The 19,317-nt window shown below is 38.2% G+C and overlaps 1 protein-coding gene across 1 annotated transcript in view; it reads left to right on the top strand.

The window, feature by feature from the left end:
• The first annotated feature begins 15,119 nt into the window (after positions 1 to 15,119).
• Positions 15,120 to 19,317, top strand: part of LOC129456033 (nuclear GTPase SLIP-GC-like) — a 34,463-nt gene continuing 30,265 nt past the window's right edge. Inside the window, exon 1 of the mRNA XM_055220833.2 lies at positions 15,120 to 15,152. The gene's annotated coding sequence lies outside the window, so the exon portion shown is untranslated. The remainder of the gene's footprint in view (positions 15,153 to 19,317) is intronic.

Raw genomic sequence — 19,317 nt, 5'->3', positions numbered from 1 at the left:
TGATGAGTTAAATCAGGTGTGTTAAATAAGGAGACATCTAAAACTTTCTGGGAGGGGGTGCCCGGGGACCAGGGTTGGGAAACACTGGCCTACACGCAAGGAAAACTTGTTACTTTCAGTTTTAATACAAGACAAGACGATCAAATGCCATGAACACACTATTTGGTTTAATCATTTTTAAATATAATGTCATATATATTATTAAAAGATTCGTATTTAATTTTTGTGTAATATTAAACTGTCAAGATGATTTGCAGCATCCGGGTTACCTGATTACATTTAGATTTAGTCATTAAAAAGATGTTTGTAAGCGACTTTTGAGAAGTTGTTAAATGGGAATAACTAACCTGCAAATCCAGCAGCTGGCCAATTAGCATCAAGCATTCCAATGAGCTGGTTAATAAGTGCAAATAACAACTATGACTTTAAAGTTGTGTTTAACTACCTTGACAAAATACAACAAAAGTTAAGAATATTTACATCAAAATAATATTTTATTACAAATTCTAGATTTCCATTTAATTCGTGGATTTCTGTGACATGAACCACTCCATTATCATGAGTTCTGCAAGGAGGCTGCGTTTTATGTCATGGAATTCAAATGGGCTCAAATCGAAGATACTGAAAGTGAAGACTGAAATACAGAAACAAAACTGCGATGTGGTTTTTCTTCAAGAGACACATTTAGGTACTGGTAAAATTTTCGAGAAACTGAAAGATTACAAATCATTATATACCACACAAACATCAACGCGTACAGGAGTGGCTATTTTAATAAAAAAGGAAATATATGAAGAAACCAGCTGCACAATAGAGAGAGATCATGCTGGCTGCTACATTTTGGTTAAATGTACCCTGAATGGACAACTATTCACTCTTATGAGTGTTTATAATTGTCATACTAATATAAAACCCTTAATGACACTCAGAAGTGTACTTGAGAAGCATGCAGAGGGCATCTTGCTGATTGGAGGAGATTTTAATGTTGCTCTGAATCCATATCTGGACAGAACATCTACAAAGAGGAATAAAACCCATTCACTGCTAAGACCAATTGTGAAGGAATTAATGACATCTTTCAATCTTGTTGATGTGTGGAGAAGATTTCACCCAACAGACAGACAATATTCTTACCAGCAAAAACATGTTGAGTCAAGATTAGACTATATTTTTGTTCCAGAGGAGTCGATGAGGTATATTGAAACGTGTGAAATATCTCGATACAAAAGCTGCTCTGATCATTATCCAGTTGTGTTTGAAGTCACTTTGTCTGGTGATGAAAGCAAGAAACTAGAATTATTTCCAAAAATCATTAAAGAGGAGGACACAAAGGATGTCTTAAGATTCCAGCAATCAGTAATTGATAATTGGTTGAGCAGTAAACGTAAATACTGGCCAAACCTAGATTTGCCTGTAAATTTCCAAACATCTTTGATGATCAGTGTCAGTGAAGTTGAACAAGCAATTCAGTCTTTGGTATCGAATCACACTGAACGTCCAGATGGTTTACCACTCTCTTTCTATAAGAGATACTCATATTTGTGTACCTTTTATCAAAATATAATTGAAAAACCAGCAAACATCCCAGAAGGTTTCAATGAGAGGACTAAAGTTTCTGAGACCTGTTATAAATTTAACATTGACTATCTGATTTTAGCCATCATCATGGCCAGGTGGCTTTATGAGCACTTGCAGTCTCATTCAACAGACTACACTGTTGGCAATAATAAAACAACAGTATTGTTTACCTTCAAAAAGGTACAAATGAACATCAAGTGGTCTTTCTTACAACATTTACTTGTAAAAGAGCAAATTAAACAAAGGACAGAGCCACCTTTATTGGATAAATTTAACATCACTGCTCTTCACGAGATGCTGAAACAGAGTGGTAACCAAAAATCACTCTTCTGGGGTTGTCCTCTGACCTCGGTGCTGATGACATTGTATCTGAAACATGTTGCTAGGGAAATGGTGAAAAACGACCAAACAGCCTCCATCCATATTTCTAGAGAGAATGTCATTGTTAGATTATCTAAAGAAATGGACATACATTTAGAATGCATGAAAGAGAGGTATAGCTCTGTGGACTTCATAATTCTGAAATAAGTTAGGTTTCCTAAGCAACTGGGTTATGTTTAGTAATTACTCTGTAAATAAAAGGATTTTAAATGATTTTTGTGTAGTAAATATAGTATGATTTTAACAATTTAATTGTATGCAAGTGTTTACGTTTTTAGAGTCTTTAAAGTCTGTTTACAGAATCATCATGTATAAGAGGTCACCTAAATAAAATGGTAAGACTGGGAGAAAAGTATAACAAGGAAAAAATAATTCAATTTCAAATGACAATAGTACAAGTTTTTTCTGTGGAATAGTAAGATTTGATGTTTTATAAAGATATTGTTCACCCATCATTCCAACCCTGTATCACGAAATTATGTACATATAGTCACTTACCTGACTATAGGTACGTAGATTTGTGATACTGGGTTGTTCATTCAGTCCAGTTCTTTGTTGGTTCTTGTTTTGATTTTGATGTGTGCTCTGTGTTTTTTGTGCATTTTGTTGTATTCAGCAATATAGTGTAAACTGTATTAATCACTTACTGATGCCACCTTATTACTTTTATTACTGTAAATTTCAATTTCAATTCAATTTCAAGTTTATTGTCCACAAAAAAGTGGAAATTACTTTTATTACTGTAAATACCTATTGTCAGCTGCTGTAATGGTTTTGTCTTGTGTTCTGTTGTTTAGGTCTTTTATTTTGAAGTTATGTCTCTGGTCTTTTATTTTGAAACCATGTTATGTCACACTTCACCATTCACTTCCTGTTTGTCACTATAAAACCGGTTTAATCTCAACATCACATTGGGAAGTATTGTTTGTGTAATAGCTGCATTCCTGAGTGTTCTGTTTCATTGTCCATGGTCCCTATGACAACAGAGGTGTCTTTTAAATTCTGTGCTTCCTGTATTTGTCATGGCCCTGTGGTGTGTGTGGTCTGTTTTCTGCTCTTCTATTTCATGTGAAGATTTTCAAGCCCATGAATCTGAATCATCTGATACACCTCCTATCATGGCTAGAAGGTTCGAACCTGTGTCTCCTGCACTTGCTACCATGATTAGAAGGTTCGAACCTGAGCCTCAAACACGTTCTGTCACTACTGAATCGCCTGGCTTACCTGAATCACCTGGCTTACCTGAGTCGCCTGGTTCACCTGTTTCACCTGAGTCGCCTGGTTCACCTGTTTCACCTGAGTCGCCTGGTTCACCTGTTTTACCTGAGTCGCCTGGTTCACCTGTTTTACCTGAGTCGCCTGGTTCACCTGTTTCACCTGAGTCGCCTGGTTCACCTGTTTTACCTGAGTCGCCTGGTTCACCTGTTTCACCTGGTTCACCTGTTTCACCTGTTTCACCTGAGTCGCCTGGTTCACCTGTTTCACCTGAGTCGCCTGGTTCACCTGTTTCACCCGAGTCGCCTGGTTCATCTGTTTCACCTGAGTCGCCAGGTTCATCTGTTTCACCTGAGTCGCCTGGTTCACCTGTTTCACCTGGTTCACCTGTTTCACCTGAGTCGCCTGCTTCACCTGTTTTACCTGAGTCGCCTGGTTCACCTGAGTCGCCTGGTTCACCTGTTTCACCTGAGTCGCCTGGTTCACCTGTTTCACCTGAGTCACCTGGTTCACCAGAGTCACCTGCATTTCTTGTTTCTGTTGGAAGGTCCGAATCTGAGTCCCCTGAGCTTCTTGTCCTGACCATGTCTGCTGAGCCTAAGTTTTCTGAATTTCCTGTCATGACCATATCATGACCTGTCATGGCCTGTTTCTAGGTTTCCTGAGTTTCCTGTAGAGTCAGAGATGGTCACTCCTGAATTTCCTGTGTCCTGTAGGTCAGCAAATATAGTCACTCCCAAGCTCCATAGACTGTTTGCCCTGCCTAAAATGGCAGACTCTGAACTCCTTGCCTTGTTTAAGATGGCCAACCCTGAACTCTCTGCCTATTTCAAGATGGCCGATCATGAACTCTATGAACTCTTTGCCTGGCCCAAGATGGACATTCATGTACTCATGGAATTAATTGTATTTATGTATATATTGTCTGATAACTTTGCTATGCAAGCCTCTATCTCTGCTATCTCTGACTCCAGGTCCAGAGCACCAACAGCGCCACCCTTGATTCCAATGTCTCCTGTGCCTGTTCCCACGATGGCTGAAGCTCCTCTTAGTATTTTTTTTTGGGGGGGTAGTATCCGGACGCATGGAGGAGGCAGCCGAGGTGTCCAATCTTCGACATCTGCCCCATGATCCAGGTCCACGTCTGCCCCACAATTCAGGTCCATGTCTGCCCCATGATCCAGGTCCACATCTTCCCCGTGATCATGGTCCATCCTTGCCACATGACCCAGGCCCGTCTGAACCTCACTACCCAGGACCGTCTGTGCTCCACGGTCCGGGTCTGCCTCGGTTCTGATCTGACCACCAAACCACCCGTGGACTCTATGTTATGATGTTTTTGTCTTGTGTTATGTTTTGTGGGTTACAGGAGTTGCCCTTTAGAGGGGGTTTCTGTAATGGTTTTGTCTTGTGTTGCCTGTTTTCTTGAATTCATGTTATGGTTATGACCTTTGCCTGTGACCTGGATTACGCTTGTGGATTACCCTGTTTTGGATTTGTTTGCCTGCCTATTGTGGATTGCCAGCCAATTTTATAATTAAACCTCCTGCACATGGATTTGTCTCTCTCTTGCTTTGTGAAAGCAGCCCTTTGTTACAGCTTCCCCCTTTCCAGAAGAGACATGAGTTGCAGGAACTCACGTTTTGTTGTACATACCACACTTTACACAACAAATATGTGACCAGTCACGGAAAGTAGGGACACAAGTCGGCAGCACAAGTTTCAAGATAATGAGCAACAAATTGTATATTTTCAAAATTTGTGATTTTCGTTTTATTGCAGAATCTGTTCTTCGAGATCACGAAGAAGCCTCTCTATGTTTGAGATAGCAGTTTTTGTATATTTAAAAGCGTACATTTTGCGGTTGAAATAGGCTTGTTTTTCTGGAGATTCTAGCGTGCAGGGGGGGCCTTCATTGTCTGTGTATATTTACATACTGAATAAGCAGCTTGGTTTTCGCCCCCACCCGCAAAGGGAACAGCGTGACTACTAAATAAGGATAGTTCGCCCAAAAATGAAAATAATGTAAGTAATGACTTAACCTTATGTCGTTCTAAACTCAAAAGACCTCCGTTCATCTTTGGAACACAGTTTAAGATGTTTTAATGTTAGATTTAGTCAGAGAGCTTTATGTGTCCATTGAAAATCTATGTACGGTTTCCATGTCCAGAAAGGTAATAAAAACATCATCAAAGTAGTCCATGTGACATCAGTGGGTCAGTAAGAATGCGTTAAAGCATCAAGAATACAGTTTGGTCCAAAAATAGCAAGAATTACAACTTTATTCAGCATTGTCTTCTCTTTCGGCTTGAGCGTGAAGTCACGTGACTGTAGTTCCGTGTCACTGACTTTATGCGGCGCCGCAGTCGGATGACGTCAAAGTACCGCGAGAGCTCTTTAAGAAATCTTATGGAGTAGTTTAATTCTACTCGCTCTTGCTGTACTTTGACGTCAGGTCTTTCATCACAACATAAAGACAAACACATACACAAAAAGTCACACAGACATTGTTGAATACGTTATATAATTGGCTACATGTTTTGTCCATCAATTTTATCAATGAAGTCTTTGGCTGATGGAGGAACGAGCGAGCGATTGGTTACATTGAAGGGTAATATCATATACAGAGCTACATTTTGCTGTTGAAAACGGGTTATTTTTCCTGAGATTCTAGCGTGCATCTGGGGCATCATTTAGGGATGTCCCGATCCGATCACGTGATCGGAAATCGGCCCCGATCACGTGGTTTCAGACTCGATCGGAATCGGACGTTACCTCCCGATCAGGACTCGGATACATATGCAGGGTTTAAAATCCATTAAAGTCTCGCTCTGCTCCGCGTCACTGTACGCGCTGCGCTGGTGCGTGTGAACTGGTGAGAAGAGAATAGGGTTTTTCGACTTCATGCAGCGCCACAAGAACCGGCAGCCGGATGACGTCAAAGTTCCGCGAGAGCGATTTAAAAGCAAACTTCTCCGTTTGATTTCGCGGATCACTCTCGCGGTAGTTTGACGTCACCCGGCTGTCGATTGTTGCGGGGCCGCATGAAGTCGAACAAGCCTATTGACGTGCTTTCATTCATAAGCTTCACACTCGTGCGTGCAAGGAAACCACGACAAAACCGTGTTTTTACCGCTCATTTAAACGACGCGTTGATCGACCATGTGCTCAGACGCAGCTCCGCGTCTCACTCAGAACCTCAAGAACGCGCATTCGCGCAGGATACTGTAGAGATGAGAGATAGAGAGAGAGGTAAGAATGGTGCCCACGTCGAGAAAACTTAATAGAAGTCTAGAAACAAAGTATTAAAGTATGTCTAGCCATGTCACTCATCTCATTACAATATGTTAACCAGATAACTGGATACAACTGATTGTATAGTTTAATAAAATAATGTATTTTGATTATACAGATTAATTACGACCTAACTATAGGTATTTTATAACTAACTGCTGACCAGCTTAGGGAATCTCTATGGCTAATTTATAAGATATATTGCTGAATCAGTATGTTGTTTTTCTTGTTAATTGAGTCTTTTTGGGTAGCCTATCTTATGCCTAGAATTAGTCAAGGAGGTTGATTTTTATAACTTCCTTCAAAGTTTGATCAATTGTGCATAATGACATGTGCAACAAATGCATATAGGGTGTCAGACTCATAGATTTGCATAATTTAAAGTTCAGGTTTAAAAGTTTGGGTCAACATGTGGCACAGCTTTAAAACTGAAACTTATCAAATCCTATCAGAGGTCCAAAATGTCATTGAAACACACCAGTGGCTTTGCTGTCATCAGGATTAAACATTTTACCCCTTGAACCCTCCCTCCCAACAGAGCATCCCCACAAAACAAATCCCAATTAAACCCCTGTACATATACTATATAAATTCTCATTATTTTTTAACACATCTGTAGTTATGCGCTGGCACAGAGTTAGACTCTTTTGACTTCACACAGAAACAGCAATGCGTGCGGCATGACATAAGGAACATCCTGGTTCTGTTTTTTTTTTTTGCTCTTCTTTATTCTTTTTTTATGTATTATAGAAGTATCGGATCGGGACTCGGTATCGGCAGATACTCAAAATCAAATGACTCGGACTCGGACTCGAGGGCAAAAAAACCTGATCGGGACATCCCTAGCGTCATTGTCTGTGTTTATTTACATACAGCGGCTTTTGATACTTTAGTTATGGACCCGCCCCCCAAGGGAACAGCGGGGCTACTAAGCAGCACTCAATCTGACAGGCTCAATCTGATATCATTGATATCACAGTGCGAACTTCGGAAATAATAACATCCACAAAGAAGACACAGACAAAGAGAGGTGTGCCCGAACGACTTATTTCATTGGAGGGAACGAGATCTGCAAGAACACTTTTCTGTTTCTTATGGGGTGAGTTTCCATAAACATTAAAGTTTGTCGTTTTTTGTTCATTGTAAGAACACGTACACGTAGACCTTCACATTTAGTGCAATAGTTATTAGCTAGCTCAGGTTTCAATTGCCAAAACCCAAAGTTATTGTTAGCTCAGGACTGTGGTTTCGATTGCCAAAACCCCTATTGTTATTAGATAGCTCAGGACTGTGGTTTCGATTGCCAAATCCCAAAGTTATTGTTAGGTGAACTCCTTGCCTTGTTCAAGATGGCTAACCCTGATCTCTCTGCCTATTTCAACATGGCCGATCATGAACTCTATGAACTTTTTGCCTGGCCAAGATGGACATTCATGTACTCATGGAATTAATTGTATTTATGTATATATTGTCTGATAACTTTGCTATGCCAGCCTCTCTCTCTGCTATCTCTGACTCCAGGTCCAGAGCACCAACAGCGCTACCCTTGTTTCCAATGTCTCCTGTGCCTGTTCCCACGATGGCTGAAGCTCCTCTTAGTAATTTTTTTTTGGGGGGGGTAGTATCCGGACGCATGGAGGAGGCAGAGGACACCAAGGATGAAGCCGAGGTGTCCAATCTTCGACGTCTGCCCCATGATCCAGGTCCACGTCTACCCCACAATTCAGGTCCATGTCTGCCCCACGATCCAGGTCCACATCTGCCCCGTGATCATGGTCCGTCCTTGCCACACGACCCAGGCCCGTCTGAACCTCACTACCCAGGACCGTCTGTGCTCCACGGTCCGGGTCTGCCTCGGTTCTGACCTGACCACCAAACCACCCGTGGACTCTATGTTATGATGTTTTTGTCTTGTGTTATGTTTTGTGGGCTACAGGAGTTGCCCTTTAGAGGGGGGTTTCTGTAATGGTTTTGTCTTGTGTTGCCTGTTTTCTTGAATTCATGTTATGGTTATGACCTTTGCCTGTGACCTGGATTACGCTTGTGGATTACCCTGTTTTGGATTTGTTTGCCTGCCCGTTGTGGATTGCCTGCCAATTTTATAATAAAACCTCCTGCACATGGATTCTTCTCTCTCTCTCTCTCTAAAAGCAGCCCTTTGTTACAGCTTCCCCCTTTCCAAAAGAGACATGAGTTGCAGGAACTCACGTTTTGTTGTACATACCACACTTTACACAACAAATTATGTCAGAAATTATCAGTAGCAAATCAATTGTAAGTGCAATCTATCATAACCAACATCCCTTACAGTACGTTACTACTTTGCTTTGATGTGCTGCCCTTGGCAAATAGACATTCCACTTTTAGTACAAGCCTCTTATCTTGACAGAAAATGTACTCAAGTCATCCAATGCTACTGTGCATAATACATCTTGCTAATCAATTACACAGATGGTGAGCATTGCAGGATAAATTTAACAACAAAGCTTTGCTCTCATACTGCCTTCACGTGCTATTGAAAATTTTATGATTCCCACTTTTGAAATCATGATCACAAGCTCGTTGCATTTAAGTGAACGACTTCAAAGGACCTTCATGTGCAGTTTTAACTAAGAAACTCCTATATTTAAGATAACTCCTATAGAACATGAGGACAGCATCAGTACCAAGAAACAATGGCAGCTTTAGCAACATTAGTTGTAGAGCATGCTAACATGCATATTCAGAAAGGCAATTAATCTGAAAGATTTACAACATATGAAGTGTGATACTTGTTCTGGCTATGAAGTTTGAGCACAAAGTGTTGGTATTGAACCATCTCTCTGAATCAAACTTGTTGCAAATCCAGCACTGAAATGATCTTGTTTTTGAAGTAGTCTATCATAAAATAACTGCCCCATTATATGAGATTATACCTATTTCTTTCAAAAATGAATTTTATTAGGGCAAATCATCACTGGATATGAGTGGGGCTTTCCATTTGATGATGATTTGTAGGGAAGTCTGAAACAGGTCATTTTAAAATCTGCTTCTGATTTATAATAATTATTGAAAAGGAATGAGCAGGTAACATGAAACAAAGCTAACGCTCTCACAAAGGAACACTGAAACACAAGGGAAATATATACATGAGAGTAACAAGGAAACTAGACACACCTGGGAAACAATAAACACAAGGACCAATAAACAAAAAAAAATACAAAGAACTACAGACATGGATGACAATACAGAACTTCAAACTAAAAGTCACAGACAGGGGAACACAAAACAGGACTGTGACCGAACCCCCCCCCCAAGGAGTGTCTTCAAGACACTTCACACGAAAAATACAAAAGTTCAGGTGGGTGGAGGACCTGAGGTGGATCCAGGAGGTGGGATGACGGGCTTGGAAACCCGAGCAGAGCCGGATGATCAGGAAGCCAGGGCGGAGCGGTTGGCAGCAGGAACCTGGGTAGAGAAAAAGACAGAGAAACAGGATATGTATTCTTGCCCTTGTGTTTCAGTGTTCCATTGTGAGAGCGTTAGCTTTGTTTCATGTTATATGTATTTGATCCTGTTTCCAGTTCATGTTACCTGTTTGAGATCTTACCAATACCCTACTGTCCTGATGCTCCTGATTATTTACTCCCTGACAAATTAAACAAATGCTGCAATGTTGCCCCACCAAAAAACACAAAGACCACATGAAATAACACCTGGGTAAATTGTACTATTACGCATCTAAACTGTACAGATTTGTTTGGGTATTTTTAGGTAATTATTTTACATTTATCACAGCATTAGTATAGGCTTAGTAATGTAATTTTATTAGGGCTGTCAATAGATATTTAAAATATTTAATCGCAGTTAATCGCATGATTTCATGAGTTAACTCGCGATTAATCGCAAATTAATCGCACATTGTTATCTGTTCTAAATTTACCTAAATGTAACACTTTTTAAGATTTTAATGCTCTAATCAGCATGGATTTGGATAATATATATGCTATATGCAAATGTATGTCTACAACAGCCTGTTTACATTTTCAAAAGAACCATCAGCCATAGTTTTATAAATGTTTTTGCCTTTAGAAGACCTTGTTCTTTCTCCATTTCTGTTTGCTGCTGCATCATTTGTGACCTGTGCTGGCAAATTGAGTTGGGATGAGCAAATTTTCAAAAATGTGTCATTTGTATTTTAACATTCTCTATTAAAAAACTTGGACCAATTGTTGGAATCTGACAAAGCATGACAGAACTATACCTGTTAATACAGAGCAAAAACAATATCAATATACGTTTTTCTTTTCTTGTTTAATTTGACATTGAGACAGACCACTTTAAGACTGTAGGATAATGCAAGGGTTTAATATAAATGACACAACAGATACTTTTCCTTAACAGTTAACCAAACATTCACTTCAGATATAACAGATTATAGGTCATACCTGCGTGAATTCTTGTCAAAACAGATATTTTTAAATCTGTAATTTTGTGTTAGATGTCTATATATATCGAGCCCAGTCTCCTGAAGATGCGTATAAATAGCACGACGTGTCACGCACTCGTGCGTTTGTGTGCATGCGCTTCAGATGTCTACGTCAGACATCGCTTTTGAGTCTTGTCACTCTTAATAACTCTTTTAACATCAATCAGATCCCGAACTTTATCTCTCTTAATAATTATTTTAACATCAAGAAAGTCCTGCGGTCTATTTTCTGTAGTTTCTGAATGCTTTTTAAAACGAAACTAAAAAGTGAAACAAGACGCATCTTTGCTTTATATGGATTTGGGACGGTACACCTCACAGAAAACGTGCAGATTAAGAAAACTGCACGTGCAGAAAACGTGCATTTTAGATGTTTAATTACCATTTAGAGCATTGGATTCGCTGGACGAGAGCTTGGTGTTCTTGTTTTTGTGAGGGGCTTCGACTCGTCTGGACAGCGCGGGTCGCTTGCTGCGTCTCAGTTCGTCCAGCTGTGGGTCAAACAGAAATTGCGTGTTGCCTTAATCGCGCGTTAATAAAATTAGTGCCGTTAAAATGAATTTGCGTTAACGCGTTATTAACGCGTTTATTTTGACAGCCCTAAATTTTATACAATATAATTAAATATTATTTTATGGATGTATAATTGTTGAAAAAAGACACACAAGTAACTCTTCATTTTCATAGAGGATGGTATACTTCATAAAACTTAAATGATTAGACCATCAGATGTAGTTAGATTGTCTGTGTTAAGAAGAAAACAAAAGCTTGTACCTTACATTTTAAGACCTTTCCCTTTCCTTAAGGCTAAGTTTGCTTTCAGGAAAGTCAAACAGGGTTAAACAAAAAACCTTTATACAAATGCTGCTCTCATCAAATGCAAACAGAGATGTAAAGCTTGTACAAACTCATACAATAAATGATGGTAAACTGAAAGCAAATAGTTGTGACTTTACAAATTTAAGCCTATGGCAATGCAAGGTGAAATCTCTCCTTATATTTTTTTCATAAACTAATAAACTACACTGCACAGCATGAAGTCAGAACACCCAAATCTGCATATCTATTTTTGCATACACTGTAAAAAAAGTCTGTAAAAATTTCAATGTTATTGCAGCTGGGTTGCCGGTAATTTACCGTAGATTTACATTTATGTTATTTACTGGCAAGAGTTTGTTCAAAGTTAAATAAATTTTAAATATTAACAAGTCTTTATCTTTACAGAATAAAACTATACAATAACAGCCTCATGCAAAGCATTCTGGGAACCCGAAATCATCATCAACCTTTTTCTGTTTTTTGCTTCAGATTTTGTTTCCCAGAATGTTTTGCTTGATGCTGTTTTTTAGTTTTACTCTATAAAGACAAAGACTTGTAAATGTTAAATGTTCATTTAACTTTGAACAAAATATTGCCAGTAAATAACATAAATTTAAATCTACGGTAAATTACCGGCAACTCAGCTGCAATTTCTACGGATTTTTTTTACAGTGTATTCTTGTTTGTTCTTTGCAAGCACCAAATAAAACTACATTTCCAACAATGTTCTTACAAAAGTGCTAGCAAGTTATTTATGATTCAGTTTAGTTGGGTTCACCTAATTCAGTCAGTAGCCTAAATTATGTATTTGATGTATTTTAAACGGAGTGTACATATTAATTCAATGCTAAAAAAACTTGTTAGAATAATGTGGAACCAACCAAGTTATTTTGGCAAAAGTCAAAAAGTACAATTAATTTCACAGTTAGTTGTTTGAGATGATATGCAGATGCAAAACTCGCACTGATATTTCTATATATGAAGAGCTCTGAAGTCTGATGCAAGTGCGTCTGAAGCTCGTTTGGGTCTTCGGGTCAACTGGGAGAAGAGCAAATTTTGCCCTGTGCAGAGGATCTCTTTTCTCAGCATGGAACTGGATCCGGTCAAACTAACAGCCCGCCTAACCAAAGTGCGTGTACAGTCAATTCTAACATGTTTCAATACTCTCAAAGGCTAATCAGCTGTCCCTCTGAAACAATTTCAGAGGCTCCTGTGGCATATGGCAGCAGCCTCTGCTGTGATACCGCTCAGGCTGCTCCATATGAGACTGCTTCAGCGTTGGCTTCGTGACCGAGCCCTGAGGAGAGCGTGACGCACCGCATACACCGTGTAACTATTACACCTGCATCACTTTCACTTCGTGGATAGACCCGCCGTTTCTTCGGGGTGATGTGCCCTTGCGACAGGTCTCCAGACATGCTGTAGTACACACAGATGCCTCCAACACGGTGTGGGGGGCCATGTATGATGGGCTAGCAGTTTCAGGGGTGTGGACAGCACCCCAACAGCACTGGCACATCAATTGCTGAAAAAAGATGTATTAGTTCTCACTGACAACATTGCGACCGTTGCGTATTTCAATCGCCAAGGTGGTTGGCACTCTTTACTGGTTGCTCCTTCTTGGCCCACCAGGAACTGGTTTCCCAAACTCATGCTCCTCGCGACAGCCCCTCTCTGGCGGATTCCCCAAAGAGGGACCTTCTTCCTCAAGAAGGGGTTATGGCACCCATGCCCCGACCAAACGCATGAAAACTGTTTTTTATATTAAGCAGATTTTTGATAGTTATCCGTTTATTCTCTGCATGTAAACATACTCAATTATGCCTCTTTCCAAAAATGTAACACATGAATTTATCAATAGCTTCCTGTGATAGTGGGTTCTGTGCCTTACATGGGCAGTAATGATTTAAGATGAATAATGACAGGCTCTGCCCCTTTGATCAAACCCACATCATACATCTGCTTTGACCACAAATAAGCAGGCACATCTCGTAATGCTTCCTCTTTGAAGAGAAACCAGTCAGCAATTTTAATTTTGATCACAGTGCATACTGGTTGTACAGTTTATTTGTTTGGTTTATTAATTCTTATGTGGTAAACAGATAAAGTCACGTTGAATGTATTGCTTCTCTGTTGTACTTCGCGAGTCAGAGATCAGCATGCATTTACCAATGGGCCCAAATTCTCAAATTGTCACTATTCCTGTTGGACAGGAAAACATGGGCAAATAAATTTGATACAATAAAACTTCACTCTATTCTTCGTTCAAATAAAATGAAACTGTACATTGATTTACAGTCCACACTGTAAAAGAAAGATATGAAGCTGCTTCTTGATTCCATAAAATAACCTTTTTAGTCTAAATGGTTCTACAAAGAACCTTGAACATCCAAAGAACCTTTCTGTTTCAAAAAAGGTTATTTAGATTATAAAAAGGTAAAAAATAAAGAAATGGTTCTTTGACAAAATGGTTCTTTAGAGTTACTATGAAGACTGGTGTCAAGGGTGTCAAGGGTCAAACCCTTGACACCAGTCTTCATAATAACACTAAAATAACCGTATGTATACTTCGATGGATGACAGTATATTTAGTATTTTAATGCAGGCCAGTGAAGTGACTAAAACACATTAGTCTAAACTGGACAAATTTATTAGATGGGCTGGCTCTGTACTTGGTATGGAGCTGGATGTTGTGTTCATGTTGTGAAGAATACTTTCAAAACTAAATTCAATTCTGGACAATCCTTCTCAATAGGGTGCTGGCCAACCAGAGAAGTACATTTAGTCAGAGACTGATCACTGCTAAGTGTTCTGAGGGTTTTAGAAGATCCTTCATACCTGTAGCCATAAGGCTGTATAACTCCTCTTTGTAAGTGCAGGGACAATTCACTATTGAAGTAAATTACCCTTTTTATATTGGTATAGTTCGTTAATTTTTAAAGTCTTATCTATTCATTTTTATTGATTATATCATTGATGGGCATATATTCAAATGTATTTATTTATTTCATTTTATCTTTAATTTCATTATTTTCTATGATTGAAACATGAAAGGAATTTCCCCCTGAGATTAATAAAGTTCTTTGAATTGAATTAATCTTAGCCTGGTTGTTAGCCTGCTCTGGATCAGGCTAGCTGCAAAGAGTAAATCTCTATAGTAACTTAATGTAGATTCATTTAGCCTTCCTTCATGCATCCGAGACATGTCTTGCAAGTAAATACCTTCAAATATCAAAACCAAAAACTATTTATACAATTCAGATCAAAAGGTGGAGCTTTAACTTTTACTGCTACGATGGCAAAGCCACGCCTTTGCATATAAAACTTGGTGTGGCATGTGAAAACAAGAAACTTGACAGCAGAATCAACAGCAGCGTCCTTTCCTGCAAAGATTAAGGTAACTCTTATTATAATGATATTCCTGTCAAGCCAAAACCCTAAACCTTAAAATATATATACGCTGAATGTGATTTGTATTAAATCTTTACTTGATTACGGGGGACTTTAATATGACTATATGTTACGTATAATTGACTATAAATAAACAAAAATGGTATTGTGTATTTAAACTGGCAAGTGCAAATATAGGACAACCACAAAGACGATTGCAAAAAGACATTTAAAGCAACATTGTGCAAATAAAAATAAGTATCAAAAGAAGAGTTTTGTTGCAAAACGAGATAAATCCATTTTTTAACATTTTTGTCAAAAAATGTTTATTAATATGTTATCATGTTATTATTTTGTTTTATGGTGCTACTTAGCTGTATTTTTTAAGTTATGAAGGTTTAAATCAAAACAAACCAACTGCAGTTGAATTGAAATTAATTGGAATGCACAACCAAAAAACGAGATTTCTGAACAATAAAAAAAACGGTGGTTATCTCGTTTTGCAATGAAACTCTTCAAATGTCATTTGTGCCAACTGCAATTAGTATATACTGTAAGTAGTGCTATTCAGAGGTGGGTAGTAATGAATTACATTTACTTCGTTACATTTACTTGAGTAATTTTTTTGGGTAAGTTGTACTTTTAGAGTAAATTTAAGGATGGGTACTTTTTACTCTTACTCAAGTACATTTCTAGTGAAAAAAACTGTACTTTTACTTCGCTACATTTGGCGGCGTTACTGCGCTACTTTCAAATGGTACTAATTAATGAATATAAATATTTTTTTAAACTTTATAGGGCGTGTTCGAAAGTTTCGCAAGACAGGCTGCATCACCTTTTAGTGCGCGACCGCGCGTAGATGATAAGAGAAGCAGTTGAGGGCGCGTGTGCGTTGTGCGAGATATCGGAGGCAGATCATGCGTTGCTTCAAGTTCGGTCTATGTTTTCACTCCAAGAGGTCAAAAAGAATAGTTTCATAATGTGATGCATGCTTTGTTCAATGAATGAGCTGACATCTCAGCGTACAGGAATTCAAGATCCAACCTGAAGTAAGTGTCACAGTATTGTCTATTTGAACATTATTACTGGTCATTTCACACACTGTCCGAGTTCTTTTGCCATATGCACTCTTGTGCAAGCGATGACAAAGCCAGTGCTTTAAGTGGCCCAAAAGAAGTGCCGGTACTCTATTTTTCTTTTGATGACTGGACTTCTATATAGAAGGGGTTTTATATTCAGCAGTCAACAGACGACCTTGTTAAAAATTAATAAATCGTTATATAAGTTTATGGATATGCTTGAGCTAGAAATAGCTACTGAACATATAAAATGTGCAAAAGGTAGATATGTAAGTAAAATTTTCAGCATGGTCAAATGCTAAAACTAGTTGTTCAGATAGAAAGAGCTTAAAAACAAAAACTTTAAAATGACACCAAGACCATGTCTATGGGTTCAAGAATAACAAAATACTGGCCATTTGAAACTAGAAAGTCATCACTTTATTTTGTCCCATTGTTTTCCATTTTGCAGGTGGTAAACTACTGTGCACGTCGTTCAAATTCATTGAAATTTCATTCACTTGTAGTTCAGCAATGAAACTAAATGTATATTACAATTTCAAGAATGTTTTTATCGCCTGAGGAAATCTGAAGTTGCGTCGAGGGGAACCAAACTGACAGCCGCGACAGCGGAGATTATCACGTACAGTACCTACAAAAAGGGTATTGAAAAAGCTTGCGTCTGACCTGCAGCTATCATTCTGGCTTGGTGGGATGTCAGCCAGCAAGTCCTCTGATTCTGACCTTGTTCTTTTACTACTCAGAGTATAAACAATGAGGGCATATTAAGTGTTCATTGTATTTTCATTTTAACCGAGCAGCTATGGTGTACATTGTGAAGAGCGCTAGCTCTGAAAAGCAGCAGCACAAAGGATTAAAACCTCTGATTTAAACAGATGTGCAAATGAGCGTTCCGGTATGCTAAAAGCACGTTCTGGGCTCAGGGAGAGGTGGTGGTACGCTCAAGAGCTATATTTAGAAGTGGCGGTACTGAGTACCGGCGCATTCGGGCCCACTTAAAGCACTGGACAAAACCTAGTGTAAGTTAAACCATACAAACAGCACGTTCACATCTGCTTATTTCCATATCATTTCCCCACAACTAAACAAACTGAACAGCATACTGTAAGGACGTCTTGCATTTAAACACAAATCCAGACACCTCATTAATGTGTAGAAAATACATTCAAATCAAAACGGGATTGTATTTTATTTAAATCCTTCCTAAAGAATGAAGGAATAAAAATAAAAGAATAAAGTTTGATTTTAAAGAAACATGTATTATATATTATAATAAATGAAGAGTTGATTTGCACAAACAGGTAAGTTCCATATGAAATTCTAAAATTATCATTTTTATTAAGCTCCTGTTTATGTTCAGTAATTGCACTTTAATGGCAATGAAAATAACATATTAATATAAAAACATGATAACAAACACACACATTATTTTTTGTTTGCATGTTTAAAACATTTTGTTATGTTTGCGCAAACACTCTATGGACATAGATAATAATGAGCTCTGCACGTTTGTTGTAATTCTTATTATGGTTTCATGAATTCTGAATAAAGATCATTTAAATGTTAGAATTACAAGAGTATTGGGATCGCTAGACGAGGAATTAATGTAGGAAACCTCTCACTCATTTAGGCAGCATGGGTCACATATGTAACTGTCCTGACAGACACAATAAATGCTTAAAGGTGATGTACAGTATTGTTTGTGCTTTCAATTTTGTTATTTTAACGCTACAATACAGTGATGCATGGCACATAGGCACAAGCTTTATGGGCCTTTGAAAATGAGAAGTTTGTTTTCCATGCGTATAAGTAACGAGAATCAAATTATTTCTCTTTTTGATTAACATTAAGTGTTATTGTTTTTAACAGAATAGATTTTGATAGATATTTACAGTTATTAAAGTTATAATTATAATAAAAAGCAAAAATGCATTTTAAAATGTCATTTTTATGTAATTTGACAAACTTCCAGTTTAAGACCCACCCACTTCCGGTTCCATTAGAATACAATTACAGATACAAATAATTTTGAGATTGTTACAAATACAGATATAGATACAAATACTGACTCCGCTGCACATCCCTGGTCTGTTCTTTCATTTGATATATTGTAGGGGTCAACCGATTATCGATCTGGCCGATTATCGCATCGATATTAAGCATTTTGCCGATCATTGACATCGGCCATTTTCAAAGCCGATTTGCCGATTAAAGCTGGGCGTACACGGTGCGAATTCTTACGGTCGGAACGTCGTGAGCTCTCGCACACGACACAAGTAAGTTTATGCGAAAATAATTCGGATGCAGTCACACACGACAAGATTTTCTGTATGACTTGACGAATTTTGACGTAAGCATTTTCGCACCTGTGAGTGGCAAAATGTACAAAAAAATAAAACAAGAAGAATACGGCAAAGATATTGGCTTAAGTGCAGAAAACAGCCTGGAATTTCTGTTATTTTGTATTTCTGTTTATGCATTCCGAAATTGCTATATAAGTCTAGTGCTATATTTCTCTGGCAGTGATTTTTCGTGCTAGCGCATATGCGGTTTTACTATCTTAATATATCATGATTGTAGTGCCAAGTAAATATCTATATTGCTATTATTAATGTTACATATATTGTTGCTTTTTTATAAATATGACCGTTTAAAAAACACATTCAGTGGACCTATTTATTTATTTGTAAATGCAGAATGAGGAGCAATGAGGTAAAACGCAAGGTAAGCTAACGTAACACGTCTTTCCCTTTATGATTAAATTATTGTAAAACAAAAATCATTTAATATAATATAAAGCACATTGTCTAGGCTTGTTAAGTGCAAATGTACGGACCCTCGGTCAATGCGGTGTCTTGAAGTAAAAGTGAGCCCGCAGCATTTGTGCTCCTGTAACTGTACAAAATATATGCCATACAGAAGGCATTGCATATTAATATATGGCATTTTCTCAGTATGCCTATGTAAATTAATACATAGCAATACAAGTATGACAACAAATTAATCATTATTTAAATAAAGTTTCAGAGAAAGCCTACATTTTAGTCATTTAAATATTCTCATCATTTCAGAACAAGTTAAGGCTACCATAAC

The sequence above is a fragment of the Misgurnus anguillicaudatus genome, chromosome 20 (genome assembly GCF_027580225.2).
Source record: "Misgurnus anguillicaudatus chromosome 20, ASM2758022v2, whole genome shotgun sequence".
In the NCBI taxonomy this organism is placed as follows: Eukaryota; Metazoa; Chordata; class Actinopteri; order Cypriniformes; family Cobitidae; genus Misgurnus; species Misgurnus anguillicaudatus.
Note: the sequence above shows the minus strand (reverse complement) of the source record. Positions and strands in the feature narration are given on the sequence as shown.